Raw genomic sequence first — 15,636 nt, 5'->3', positions numbered from 1 at the left:
TTGCGCCAGTGTAGGGGCTGAAGGTTAAAAGATGAAGTGTGAAGCCTCACACGTTCACATAACCTTCTATTTTTATTTTCATCAGCTTGACATTTGGGACAGTTTAATGTGTGCTTTGGTGCCCTGTGACTACAGTGTTAGGTAACCTTTGTTATGCTTAAATCTGGGGGGAAAATGTCAGAGATGGCATGTTGCCAAGGATTGCATTTTGATTTATCCTTCGCTTTTCACTGAAGCCCCAGGTAATAATTATTATTGTTAGCAGTATTGTTTTGAAGGATGTTCTTTAGGTATCAAACCTGACATTGCAGGGGTGCAATAAGCATTCCCTGGCTACGTAAGATGTCATGCTGAAGAGTAGATTTCAACAATTAAAATTGGGTTTGTTACTTTTACTAAATGATCCTGTTGTTACCACTAAACATGTTTAATGGCTACTTGTCAATGCTTCATCAAAAACAGAATTTCTCTGTAGAACCACATGAGACTACTTAATGGTGGAGTGACCTCAATAGTGTTACGTCTCATATCACAGGGTTTTAGCATAGAATGTGTACCTGCACAGTTTGAAATATGTTCCACTGCAAACACATCTGATCATAAAAATTGATGAATTAAGACTTATGAGTGAACACCATATTTATGTTATATTTTCAAACACTTCAGCCAAACACATTCTGTTAGATAGCAATCTTGCCACAATTTCTCCCTCATCAGTTTTTTAAAATAAAAGCTGCTTGGCTGAGAATGCTGTTAAATAATGCATGAAGAGCATTGGCTTTGAGTCCATGTGTGGGAGGGATAAAGTGATCACACACCATGCCGCATGGTTGACTTGATATTAAAACTGTACGCAATTCATAATAGGAGTTGTTAATATCACCTCGGAGTCACAAATAGGTAATCCTGCCAGTAGCTGCAAGTATGTCCTTGTGACCTGCAGGAACTTCAATTCTGATATGCCAGCAATACAATTGCAGAATTCCTCAGTCAATAAGCCACATTTCCAGCATGATTTCCTACTTGTATCTCAACTTATTTTGTTTTGGGGGGTTGGGGGGGGGCGGTGGTCAGCCAGGTTTAATGTAGAAACCCATCACCATGTTTAAGAGTAACTCAATACCTACAACGCTTTTTGCAAATTACCGCACATCAGACCCCAGTTGCTATCAAGAACAAAGTCAATACACTTCATATACAAATAAGCACATCAGACACATCAGTCAAATATCAGATGGTCAAATAGCTGAAGATCATTACATAAAGCCTGGAGGTCATAAAGAATTGTTGGTAAGGCACAACTTTTTTTTAACAAGTCTCAGGGTATTTGCTATGTATTTATACAATCTTATTATGGACATTTTTACTTCCTCACCAGTTTTAACCCCAAAGTTCTCCTGTCAGGAAGGTGCTGGTATATGGTTCATGGGTATTGGCATCTTTCAGTACCTCATCCAAGTTTTTTTTTGTGTATGAGCGTAGCTAGCGAATGTCAGTGGACCATTCAACTGTCAAAATCATCACAGTCAATTGTGTTTTTTACTTATTACCCACAATCACACAGACACATCCAGCAAGAATCAATGGTTAAGTTACCAAAAGGAACAGGTTACCTGGGACCAACTTTGCCGTTATCTCTTCCCTCTTTGGGGCCCCATCACTGCCCTGAGTGAGACTGTTCAACTCCGGCATAGACATTGGAGTGTCCATCATCTGCATGGCTTTATGCAACAAAGTGTTAAGTTGTTCCTTTATAAAATCTGGGCTTCTTGTTNAAAAAATCTCCCCTCCCCCACTTTTGAAATGAGTCATAGTCTGTTGAGATACTCAGTCTCTCAATTGGGTCCTAAGGATGTCCTCCCGACATGAAATGCGCTATACAAATGTAATCTTGGTGTTGTTGTTAGGGGTTTCATTGCCAAAATACACTAAGGTCTAATTTATGCTGTTAAAATGTGATTCCTTAATAAGTAATTGAATCAGAATTCCCCTCAACCCTACGAAATTAGCTTAGGCTGGAGCAGAGTTCCTGTGAGTTGGTTTGACTTACTTCCAATTACAGAAACTTCCAAGTTTCACATTTACAAATTTAACATCAGCTTTGTTATTTCTATGCAATGTTACGACTAGTAAACCTATTTAGTACACTTATGTCAGTGTTTCGTCACAATTTTTCACTGTTTGGATGAACTTATTGTCACAACATATTACACAAGTCTTTGGCCCTTTTTTTTTAATGATTCGAGCACTTTTGACCTTCCTTGTATCCTATGCCTTTCTCTGACCAGGTTGGCAGGCAAGCAACCTATGTAACAACTCTACAGATATCCTGCTCAATCTAGCTAATTGCTTCATTCCTCTACGAAAATATCTTCTCTTCTATAAGCTCTTTCCTTTTATCAGTATATCTGCGGTAAAAAACTCAGTGTGTGCGAAATCTTGGGTATGGACTCGTGTTTTACCATTTCATTAGTACAAGCTTTTGGTGCACCAGAGCCTAACGGCTTTCTCATGCGTTTTTAATGCAACTTTGTAACTACATATCCTGGATAAGAAGTGAGTATTTCAGTAACATAAATCTCTAATAATTGGAGGAACCTATTTATATGCAAGTCAAAAAGGTCAGGTCTGGCATGTTCAATGGCAACTTAGTTAACAATCACTATCTGTGCCATGGCTGGTTGAGTTCATTTTCCAACTCCATTCTCCAACTCTTTTTTCCATCAACTCAAAGGCTCTATTGAGATGTTAAACAAAAGTCTCATTAGCCTGTCCTCAGGTACATATTAAAGATCTCATGACAACTGTTTAAAAAGAGAAGAGAATTTCTCTTGTAGTCTTGCCCAAAAACTCTCCAGATTAATCAATCATTCATCTCATGACTGTTTGTGTGACCTTGCTGTGTGCAAAATGCTTTTTTCTGTGTGCGTGTGTGGACGCATACATTTTTGCGAACTTTTTATTCCATTTTTCAACCACGTAGATATAAAACTGTAACAGATAATTCAAAAGGGAATATTATACGAACAACATATTTTTCTGCTGTGTTTCTTTGTAACACAAAACATAATTTTTCAGTTATTTATTTGCTCTTCTGTGTTTTATCTTACTCCTTACTTGGATTTTTTGTATTACCCTGCCTAAGTCTACTGACACTCTCATAACACTGATAGTCCTACAAGGATTCCAATGACTGAATCACTAAGCCTTTATTTCTGCTGGACCATCCAATGGTCAATAATCCTCTTGCCTCTTGTAATTCTTCAAGTGCATACTTTCTACATGGCTAATCCAAATCTGCCCAACACATTCCACATGCACTCTTAAACCTTCTTCATCTATTGACATTCGTAACTTCAAATTAGCTTTAATTTTAACTGAAATATTCACATGCTATTCATTATTGAATGGCCTCCAAGAAGCTCTTTCCTATTTTGTGCCATACATTTTGTTTCTTCTCAACGGTGCTCAGCTCTCTATAGAGCCTAATTATGACCAAGACTTGAATTTTGCTCTCACATTTGGGGCAGTTCTTCTGACACTATAATTATAATCCTGATAATAATCCCTCAAGAAAAAAGACAACAATAAATTGGTCACTCAATCCACGACTATTTGTGGGACACTGCTGTGTTCAATTGCCTGCCGCGTTTCACCCACAAATATACAGTTAATTCACTTTACAGTATATTCTGTGAAGTACTTTAAGACATCTAGAAGATGTGAAAAGCGCTATATCAAATGCAAGGATTATTATTACTATACTATCTTTTTTTAATCTTGGACATAATTCAAGAAAAGAGAGATCAACGAACATCTATCTCCTATCATCTCCATTGCAATCTTTGCAAAACATCTAACCATTACACCTTGATTTATTTTGTTTTCTCTCAACTTTTGTTTCACATCAATAGTGTCCTATATGAATGGATAGTGACCTCTCACCCTGGTTCTTATTTATAAGAAATACCTTGCTGTATATGAGTGCATTACAATTAGAAAGGAAAGTGCCATCAGTAATGTCACCATTTTACTTCTCCATTCCAGTCATCTCTAACTTAGGTATTCAATTACCTGACACAAGCGAGGTGGTCCCAACACTTAAAATGAATTGTAAAATGGAAATTAAGTCAAACATCATCAAGCTCTCTCGGGAGGAAATGAAACTGCCCTGAAGATGTAAGATGTTCAATTGTATTCAAGCAAGTTACAACTCAGTGCAACAAAAGGATTAGGAGGAGGGAAATTATCATCAGTCTCTGGAGAGCTGAAAATGAAAGAAATACAATTTTTCTGAAGCTTTGTTTTAAAAGAATAACCAATCCAAATGCCTTCCACTAAAGTAACTGTGATTGGTATTTGCTCAAGATATCAAACATGTCTAGTTTCAGTAAAACAGACTTGACAGTGTTTCTATTTCTGATCTGCTAATTAAAGAAAAGATTGAAATGTTTTCATCAGGGTGTTATGCCTTTGATTGTTCCTTTCAAGTGTCTGACAGATGGTCTATGGAGCTAGAAAAAAAATCTTGTGGAATTAAAGGTGAGCAAAGATCAGTTGTTAAAGCTGCCTTGTCATTTGCTCCGGAATTAAAACATTGATTAAAAGTATACAATCAGATGATGTTTAACCCTTTGACTCCTTGGAGGCCTAGGAAAATAATCCTTGCTCTCGCGCTCACTTCTTCTGCAAAAGGCATTTTCTCATGTTAGGGTGCTGGCTGACCTCCGCTACATCTGCAAACTATTTAACCAATGGGGGAAATCACAATCGAACACATTCTCACCCAGTGTTGCAATGTCTCGCCTATTTTTCATATGAACATTTTTTGTCTGAAATAAGCTATCTATCTATTTTCACTTTGAAAATTACTTCAGATATGTTTATGTACCAGTATCTCTTACTCCAGGCTGCCAATGTCCATTTTGAAGTTCAGAGCAAGTTCTTTAAAATTGGCATTCGTGTTCTGAAAATTGGCTTTAAAGGTTGTTTCTTGAGCTAAGATTGAAACCATGTGAATTAGTAAAATGAAACAATATGTTGAGGTCCTGCCAAATGAGTATAGACATTTGTTGCCTTTTGAGCTTAATAGCACCCCAGCTAAATCAATCTATCTACCTTAACCTTTTTTGAAAAATGCTGCTCAATTGAACTTTGATAAATAATTATCCTTATATTTGATATAGCTTCTTTCACGCTGGGAGGAAATCTCAAAGCACTGGATATACTGTAAAGTGTTATAAATGGAACTTAGAATGACGACTCAGAATTCAGTAAAATGTTCAGCGTTCTGAATGTATTGGGACTTGTGATAACAATTTTAAAATAGTTTTGTGTTAGTTGCCAATCTGATCCCACCTTCAAAGTATAAGGCAAGTCAACAGTTGGATGGCTGGTTATACCTAGGTTGGAAGACAGTAAATATAACCGACTACACCTGTGACTCTGTTACAGCTCTATGTTATTCCAGGATAACGATTCCAGGAATGTAATGAGGGAAGGTTACTATTATTTTTCCTGTTAGTGACTATAGAATAATTGTAGAGATTAAGATAAATTGGTGAGGCGGGGTTAAGACTTTCTGCTTGAACTGTTAGCATTTGATGGAACAAACTATTGTTCATTTTGAAGCAGTGCACAGTGAAACAACCACAATACCTTTATTTGTCAGTGAGGCATTCAAGATTTAAAGTATATACTTAAATATTGGCTAAAGACCTTTTTAATAGTAATAATAATCCGTGCATTCGATATAGCAGCTCATTATGTAATTGTGATGTCTCAAACATTTCACAGAATATACTGTAAAGTGAATTGACTGTATATGTGGGCAAACACGGCAGCCAATTGTGCACAGCAGTGTCCCACAAACATTTGTGTATTGGGTGACCCCCAATTTTTGTTTTGTGGGATTATTACGCTTGGAAAGTGATCCGCCAATCGATAAACAATCACATTCCTACTTACTGCTGGATAAATATAGGAGTGTGGAGTAAGGAAATTTGCCTAAGGTTTGGCCCCGACCAGCAATTGAACCCGGGTCCTCTTGCTTGCAAGGCAAGCGTGCTAACCACCACATCACGGGACTCCACTTTTATAATAAAAACAAAGACAAGCATGATGAAACATATTTGGAATTAATGAAAAAAGGGCAATTTAGAAAAATAGGTAGCATTGGCACATTCAAGTTGGGCCCAAAGGCCCCCTTCAGTGCAGAAAATGCCTTATGCTTTTAAGTTTCCAAAACAAAACATAATTTAATTCCTTGAGGAAATTATGCACTGTAAAAAGAAAAAAACAATAAACATTAAAAGCACAGAGAAGAAACAAAGCAAATTTCCCATATTTAGTATATTGCCACAGTAGCCCAGTGAGTGATTGCACATATTCACTGATGAATGACATGGTGTGTCTCTGTCCAGATGTATTTATAATTTTAGAACATGCACACAGCACACCCTGTCTCAAGTTTCAAGTTGACTTTTTAAGATGACTAACTTAATCCATTCATAAGATGAGTCAATATGCCTGTCACCAGACATGACCGAATGTGTTCCATTAAACAGACGCACAGTTGAAATTACTGAGTCCCCTTGCTCTGCTGCAACTATGTGAATTATCATTATATTTGATAAAATACTTATAACATTGAAACATATCAAAACGCTTTACCAGTAATTGTTTTTAAATGCAATACCCATATTTGTAGGTAAACACAGCAGCCAATTTGCACACAGCAAATAACCATGACGTGAATGACCAATTTATCTGGAGGATGTTGGCTAGGACATGGGGAGAAATTCACTTCTCTGTCTAAATAGTGGATTGGTATCTTTAAAGTTAACCCAAAGAGGCAGATGGAACCTCAGTCGGTTTATTGTCACACCCGAAAGACTTCACCTACAATAATTCATTGCTTCATCGGCCCTCACTGGAATTATAGCCTGAACTATGAGCTCAAGTCCAGATGTGGGACTTGAACTTACAACCTTCTGGCCCAGTAGTGAGAGTGCTTGCATTGAACCAATCTGAATGTGTGACAACATGTTCTACCTATATTTAAAACGTACCATTATTTTATTTTTGTTATATTTCTAACCAGTTCTATAACTGATGTAAATCTAAATCCCTGGTGCATCCTCTGTCTCTGTAACACTGCAAGTTTTGGTCTGTGTAATCAGCAAATTTACATGGAAACACTGGACTTTGTTGGATTCCGCTCAACATTCCCCCAACATTTCATCTCACCCACAAAACATTTGCCCACAATATATACTGTCAATTCACTTTACATTATATTCTGTAGCGCTTTGAGACGTCTCAAAGACGTGATAAGGTGCCATATCAAATGCAAGGATTATTATTATTATCTTTCACACACATTGTATATTTCCTATTGCTTGGCCAGATTTTGTTTCTATTTGCATGCTCTAACCTTAATTCCTGTGGCTTTTAAGTTACATTGAATTTTTTTTAGTACATGCTAATCCCTGTAAATCTCTCTCCTTCAGTGATGTAGCATCTTCCACCAAACTCTATATTACAGTATATCCTCCGTAGGTTTGTGAAGACAAACGCAAAACATTCACTTAGCATTGTGTACTGTAATTGTTCTCTATTACTGTCATACCCAAACCTGATTTTAATGCATCAAACTCCTCCTTCACAACTTTTTGTGATGTATTTACAAAAACATTTGAAATTTCCCATCATACTACCTACGTTTCTTTTATGTTTCTTATTCTGTTTTTCATTTTCTTATTTCGCCTTATTTTATTGGTCTCCTTTTGTTGCTTTCAATAAGCCTCCTGGTCTTGTCACCTTTTTCCTTTTGTTTAAAATGTTTTGTTTAATAATGGTTCTAACCATGTGTGCAGAGCACAGTTGCTTTGCGGTAGAAATATCTCTTTTGCCAAATGAAATTTGCTGTTGTTCAGGGGCAAAAACTGTTTCTGTTTAATAAGCCATAAACTACTTCCTGAATAGATTCCACTTTTGATCCATTGATTTCAAGTCCTTCCACCATATTGCAAATCAAATCCTTCCTTAAAGGTTGGCCAAAATCTTTGGTTTGTAACCATCCTTTGCTCTCCTCAAGCCTCATACAGAATTGATTCATATTATTTATCACAATTACTAAAATGCTCGCTTACTATTATTTCATTTCTCATAATTAAATCAGCCACCCGTTCTCTAATAGATGTTCCTGCAGTCAGAATAAATCCCATTATTTTGCATGGTATTTTTAGTTCTTCATGAATGATATTTTTGAGCTGATGTCATCCAGTGGTGTAAATGTCTTGAACCTAACACAGTTGTACAACTGTTCGTTTCAACAATCTGAGTCAGTGAATGTGCTCTTGCAGTAAATCTTTTTATGGTTAGGTATTTTATCTGCTACTTGCGATAGACATTTCTTAGACATCATATAAAACTTTCCGTAACATTACCTCAAAATTAAATTTTTTGGAAGTGTGATCAAATGCACATGTTTTGCCACCACATTCCTCAGAGATCAAAAGCATATGTCATTACATATCTTGTTTTAGAGGAATGCTCCAGACACATTTGTAGTAGTGATTTTATGGGAGATAGTCACACACAGTCTTGATAGTCTGGGTTGCCATTATTCATCAACAACAACAATATTACATTTATACAACGCCTTTCACGTCGGGAGGACATCCCAAAGCGCTGAACAGTCAGGTGTCGGGGTCCGAGCATGGGGGAGAGGGGTGTACGGGTGAGGCGGAGAGGTGGGAGAGCGACCAAAGGCACAATCGAAGAGAAGGATCTTGAGACCGGCCTTGAAGGAGGCGAGGGAGGAAGCGAGGCAAAGGGACTTTGGGATGGCGTTCCAGAGTGTGGGGGAAGAGAGGCTGAAAGCCCGACCACGGATGGTAGGGCAGGTTAGGCGTGAGATATGGAGCAGACTGGAGCCTGCTGAAGGGAGCGGGTAGGTTGGTAGGGAGTCAGCAGGTCAGAGAGGTTGGAGCGGGCAAGGCCTTGAAAGTGAAGACGAGGGTCTTGAACTCGATCCTTTGGAGGATGGGGAGCCAGTGGAGTCGGGCAAGGGTGAAAATGATGTGGTCGAGGAGCCTGTGGTTCAGTGGTTTACCACCCCCCCCACCCCAGCTTGGGTTATTAAACCACTTTAAAGTGGAGTCCTGTAGCGTATTGGTTAGACTACTCGCCTCACAAATGAGAGTACCCGGGTTCGATTCCAGGCAGAGCGAAACCTTAGACAAGTTTCCTTATTCCATGTGCCTCTGTTTGCTTAGCAGTAAGTTGGAACCCAGTTGTTAGTTAATTGGCAGATCACTTTCCGGGGGTAATAATCAAAAGTGACCAAAAATTGGTCACTCAATCCACGCCTGTATGTGGGGCACTGCTGTGTGCAATTGGCTGCTGTGTTTTGCCCACAAAATATAGTCAATTCACTTTACAGTATATTCTGTGAAACACTTTGACAACATGATAAGGCACTATATTAAATGCAAGGATTATTATATTCCATTTTTTAAAATAATTTTGGTGATCTTGATGCTGTTAGTGTTTTTCAACTAAAACATTCAAACTCTCAGTCAAATGATGTTCTTGGTTTGCATTGACATGTCAGAGGCAAGAACAGAATAAGTGTCAGCTTGTTACTGCGGTGGGACATTGAGAACATGCCAAAGATATCCTTTCATTTTCAGCACCTTGGGACGGCCTCCCGACATGAAAGGCGCTCTATAAATGTAATTTTGTTGTTGCTGTTGTTGTTCATAAGAGACCCCATGTCCAAAACAAAATGACGAGCATAGCAATGGTCTGGTAATGAAGCACCTGAGGTTAGTGTTTTGCCCTCACACCACCGCAAGGGCTTGTTTTCACTATCTTCCTAGTTCTGACAGAATTGGCAGTTAAGGAATAAACCTGATCATTGTGAACAAGTGGGACCTCAGCATATTCAGGTGGTGAGATGAAACAGCCTGTCAGCGACAACTTCTCTCAAAGTCACACTGTGTTCACCAAGATGCCTGGGCTGGAGACTGAGCAGGAGTCAAGGCTGGTGATTGAGTGGGAAACATATCTGACTTGCATATTTTATACAAATATGGCTTTCACACACGTTTTAAACAGTTTTTTTTAGCAAAGAATCTATATGGAGTAATTTGCATGGTTTTATGAAGCATCCCTGTCAAGATTTAATAACATTGCCTATTTTGGTACTGTTGTGCTTCAGTTTAACAATTTTAAGTGATTCGATTTACCACCTCCATTTCTATTTCAGCATGATATAATGCATACTACATTTTGATCACCTACTGCATAGGCAGGACCCATATGACAAGTTTATTGAACAGGTTCAATGGGCTGAATGGTCTTCTTTTGTTCCTATGACAAATATGATCATTGTTTGGATTTCTGAATTTGAATGATGGCTCTCCCTTGGTGACAGAATAAAACTCAAAGAATGAAGAGGAGCCTAATCTCATAGTCTCGTGTTTGTGGAAAGGAAAGCTAAATCTCACAGGTTTTATAACAAAGTCAATCTTTTACCAGACCTCAATCTACAGGTAGCTGTCATCTGATTTCCAGAGGGCAACAATTTGGGATATGGTGGATTGATTTCTGAAATAACATGATCTCAGGCACTCATTAAGTCAAGCTTCACAACATTGCACGATGTTTTTAGATATTTATGAGATTTTTTCAAAACAAATGTTTTGTTGCCGTCTATGCAGCATGTGACTTGTATAATAGGATGTCCAGAAAAGGCAATAAGGCAGACATTAGCAGCCAGGACAGGTCTGCAAAAATACATTTAAGGAAATACAATTTAGTTGAAATAATTGAAAATAACTTCTTGAAGTATAAAGCACACATGGACCTATTTCATGTTACTTTGCACTGTTGCAAAGTTTATTCTGCGCTAGTTACAGTATGACAATATTTTAAACATTCTTATGATAGTGTAATTTGTAAAAAAAAAGTAATCACTGAAATCCAAGAAACATCACTTTATGTATTACACACTATACCTCACCAAAGCTCCCAAGGATATTAGGAAGTGCCAGTGTTCTATGCAGCAATCCCCCAGATAAATTAGTGGGTGACTTCACAGCTTGTTTGTGGGATATTGCTGGTCGCAAATTGGTAGTGACATTTCCCAAAAAATACATAGTCACAGTACTTTACAGTAAAATCCTTTGAATCACTTCAATAAGTTTCAACAACGAAATAAGGAGATATATCAAATGAAAGGATTATTAGTACCTCTTACACTGTCCTAATGATGAAATTAAGAGGGTAATTTTCCTCTGTTATTCTGAGATTACAAGAGTATGATGAGAGTTTTGGGACTGGAAACATTAAAAGTATCCATGTAGGCACAGATTGCTACCACATGGGTGCTTCATTGTGTATTGGGTGGATGCAGTGGAGCTGTGAACTTTGGCATTAATTTCCCCTTTCCACGCAGGAGAAGTGTGAATGGACTCTCAGACCTTCCCCACAGGGTCTGATTTGAACAAGAAGCTGCATTGCTATTTCAGTAGGACGAGAGACATAGCTCAAGAAAATAAAAATGCCACAAGAATAATTGGAAAGATTTAGACCATAAACACACATTTGCCTTTCCTGATGCACCCCTCTAGGATGACTTCATGGTTGAATTATTTTCAAGATTATTGTGGGGTTTTTTTGTTTAACTTTATAAGCTTGTAAAACCACATTGGGGGAAAAGGAAGTCCGATTCAAAGAATTTATCATTTCCATTTGGTTTTCTCTCGGGAGTATTGGAATATACACTGCAGATGGAACAGCTGAGTCCAGATAGAAGATAACAGTTCTGTTGGAGGATAGTGTTCAGAACAAATTACTATGGTGCTGGGTTTTTCACTAAAATATGATCATTTCCTCTGCCTGTCAGAAAATCAATTTTGTACAGTTGGAATTTGAAATTGACGGCTCGGTTTTACAGAATATTGAAAATGTTTAGTCTCTACTCTGTCTCTGAAGGACGTGTTCCCTTACCTGTGAAATGAGCCAACTCTATAGGACTTTCTAAAGATTTGCCTGGAGTTGATTCTTTGTAGTCAGTAACATAGGAAGATAGGAATGCACACTATAAAAGACCAGCCCACAAAGCTACAGGACTCCACAAACTTGGGCTCCTTTGTGGTAAAAATAATAATAATAATCGATGCATTTGATATAGCGCCTTATCACTTTTTCGAGTTGTCTAAAAGCGCTTCACATGATACATTGTAAAGTGGATGACTGTGTATTTTGTGGTGATATTATGGGTTCCATCATGTTCCAATCACTAGAAAATACCGTTCATTTGATTACAGTATAACATTGTGGAGTCCTGTAGCTCAGTGGTTAGAGCACTCGCTTTGCAAGATTTAGAAGTGAACTCAGAGCTGCAAGATACCAGCAAAAATATTAGTTTGCATGTGCATTCAAGGCCACTGGATCAAATACCTGCAATGCTTTTTTTATCCACAATGGGTGCAGTCCCAATTAGTGCAGATAACTGTCTCTCTACTACACATTGTTTTTAATTAGATTTCATATTATGATAAACAATGCAAAGATTCCTCTTTATAGTCACCACCACATGACAGATCCCATTATGTCAGAGCACCAAAAGCCTTTCATAGAATCACCGATTATTACAGCACAGAAGGAGGCCATTCAGCCCATCGTGCCTGTGCTGGCCCTTTGGAAAAGCTACCCAATCAGTCCCCCTCCCCCGCTCTTTCTCCATATCCTTGCAAGTGTTTCCTTTTCAAGTACCTATCCAATTCCCTTTTGAAGGTTGTTATTGAATCTGCTTCCATCACCCTTTCAGGCAGTGTATTCCAGACAAAAAATCTCATCTCCTCTCTGGTTCTATCTTGAATCTATTGGTTATCAACCAATGGAAACAGTTTCTTCCTATCTACTCTATCAAATCCCCTCATAATTTTGAATACCTCTATTAAATCTCCCCTTAATCATTTCTGCTCTAAGGAGAACAATCAATCTCAGCTTCTCTAGTCTCGCCACATAACTAAAATCCCTCCTCCCTGGTAAATCTCCTCTGCACCCTCTCCAAGGCCTTGATATCATTCCTAAAGTGTGGTCCCCAGAATTGGACACAATACTCCAGCTGATGCCTAACCAGTCTTTATAAGACTTGTAAAGGTTAACAGAACTTCCCTTCTTTTGTACTCTGCTTCTATTTATAAAGCCAAGTATCCCATTTGCATTTTAACAGCTCCAACAACCTGTCCTGCCACCTTGAAAGACCTGTGTATGTGAACCCCCAGGTCTCTGCTCTTGTACCCATTTTAAAACTGTACCACTTAGTGTACATTGCCTCTCCTCATTCTTCCTCCCAAATTGCATCATCTCACATTTCTCTGCATTAAATTTCATCTGCCATGTGTCTGCCCATTTCACCAGTCTTGTCTATGTCCTCCTGCAATCTGCTACAAACCTCCTAACTGTTTACTGTGTTCCCAAGTTTTGTGCCATCTGCAAACTTTAAAATTTTGCTCTCTTTACCCAATCCAAGTGTTTGGTTTCAGGGGCAATGCTGATGTTGTTGCTTTCAGGGGCAATGCTGATGTGTTTGCTTTCACGGGCAATGCTGAAATTAGCAGCAAATTTGTAATGCAGCACAGACACCCATACAGAGGCAGTAAAGAACAAGGTCACCACCGGGTTGCAGAAGCATTGTTGCTCCTCTCTGCATATCTGTTACAGGTTCCCACTTGTAGAGTGACAGGGGCAGATAGCAGAATAAAATAAATATCAGTAGTTAGAGCACCCACTTCAGAAGCGAGAGATCTGGGTTCCATTCCCGGCAGGGCGAAATGTTGGGCAAGTTTCCTTACTCCACATGCCTCTGTTTACCTAGCAGTAAGTAAGAACTAAGTTGTGAGTCGATTGGCGGATCACTTTTCCGGGGATAACAATCCCTCAAAAAAATAATTTGGTCACTCAGTCCACAACTGTTTGTGGGACACTGCTGTGCGCTGCCGTGTCTCACCCACAAATATACAGTCAAATCACTTTAAAGTATATTCTGTGAAGCGCTTTGGGTGATTACTTAGGGTGTTAGTTTGGGTGTTTAGAAGATGTGAAAGTGCTATATCAAATGCAAGGATTATTATTATTATAGATTTACTTTAGATGCATGGCATCCAGCTATAAATTTTACGTGTTTCTAATCATCTAGGATTTCTTTCTATTTGGACTTCCAACTAGACTCCTGAATTTTGCATTTCATTTGTAGATTAGTTCAGCTCAGACCCACTCAGATGAGCAATGTTTTATATGAGGTGGCTTGATGAAGCCTGAATGCTTATTTACACGGCTTTCATGCAATGTTGGATGCTCTTACCCTACTGTTTATCACAGCATTTTGTTTATCTCGCTTAATCGGTTCCAGAATATTTGGGTACATTTATTCTAAACTGTCTCAGAATGTTATTACTTCCTTACTTTGTTTGCAAACATAGCCTCTGGGATTTCAAAGGGATATTGGAAGAAGTTTATTTAAATATTGTGCACAGAAAAGAGGAAATTGATTTTTTTTTACACAATGTTGTATGCCTGTTAAACAGTAAAATGCATTATCAGTGAATTCTGTTTTTAAAATAGTGACAAAATTATTCCCTCCTATATTAATTTGCTTTAGCAGCTTTAACTACAAATATGATAGAAAGTATGAGAAAATTGCTAAACTTTGTATGTGATTCCCTGCTAAATTCAATCAACTTTACTTTGTTGGCTGATGAATAGCTATCAGTTCTAAGAGTGAACCTGGAGTGCAGGCTGGCTATTGTGTAGATAATGTGCTTACACAAATTTCCAGGGCATCTTTTGTTCACTTGTAGAACCTCAAAAAATCCTTGGGTACTGTAGCCTTGTGAAATATGGACAGTAGTGAAATATAGGTATTTAAAGACCTTTGTAGGCTCAGTTGCTCTTAAAAAGGATCCTTGTCGGAAGGCTCATGATTTTTATTGTTAATAATAAGAATAAATAATAATACTTGCATTTGTTATAGCACCTTTCATGTCAGGTGGACATCCCAAAGCGCTTCACAGGATATATTGTAATGTGGAAATGGAATAATTGGTGTTTTGTGAATAAATGCAGCAGCCAATTATGCACAGCAATGTCCCACAAACCGCAATAGAGTGAATGACCAATTTAATCTGTAGGAGACGTGGAGCAGGCTGGCACTTGCCTACAGAGGGAACAGACAGGTTGATGTGGTGTTAGCAGGTCACAGAGGTAGGAAGGAGCAAGGCCGTGGAGGGCTTTGAAGGCAAAGACGAGGATAACCCCAGGACTGCATTGGAGTGTCAACTTGGACTATATGAGTTGCAAGTTCCGATGTGGGGATTGAACCCAGAACCTTCTGATTCAGAGGCCAAAGTATTATGAACTGAGCCAGGCTAACACTGTCAGATGTTTTTTTTTGTTAATTTTAATGTAACTTGGTATGCAGATGAAAAAAAGGGGTAATGTTATTTAAAATGGCATGACACAAAAAGGTAAGTTTATTATAGGACAGGTTATACGTCCTGAAAATCTTTCCAAAGAGAATCTGTGCACATATAGGTTGTGTTTTGTTCAGTACATGGT

The 15,636-nt window shown here is 38.3% G+C and overlaps 1 protein-coding gene across 1 annotated transcript in view; it reads left to right on the top strand.

The window, feature by feature from the left end:
* LOC103180920 (kelch-like protein 29) overlaps nt 1–15,636 on the top strand; it is a 203,573-nt gene that overhangs the window by 70,657 nt on the left and 117,280 nt on the right. The gene's annotated exons all lie outside the window — the stretch shown is intronic.

This window comes from Callorhinchus milii, unplaced genomic scaffold (genome assembly GCF_018977255.1).
Source record: "Callorhinchus milii isolate IMCB2004 unplaced genomic scaffold, IMCB_Cmil_1.0 Scaffold3, whole genome shotgun sequence".
In the NCBI taxonomy this organism is placed as follows: domain Eukaryota; kingdom Metazoa; phylum Chordata; class Chondrichthyes; order Chimaeriformes; family Callorhinchidae; genus Callorhinchus; species Callorhinchus milii.
The sequence above is the reverse complement of the archived record's forward strand: the minus strand, read 5'-3'. Positions and strand labels throughout refer to the sequence as shown.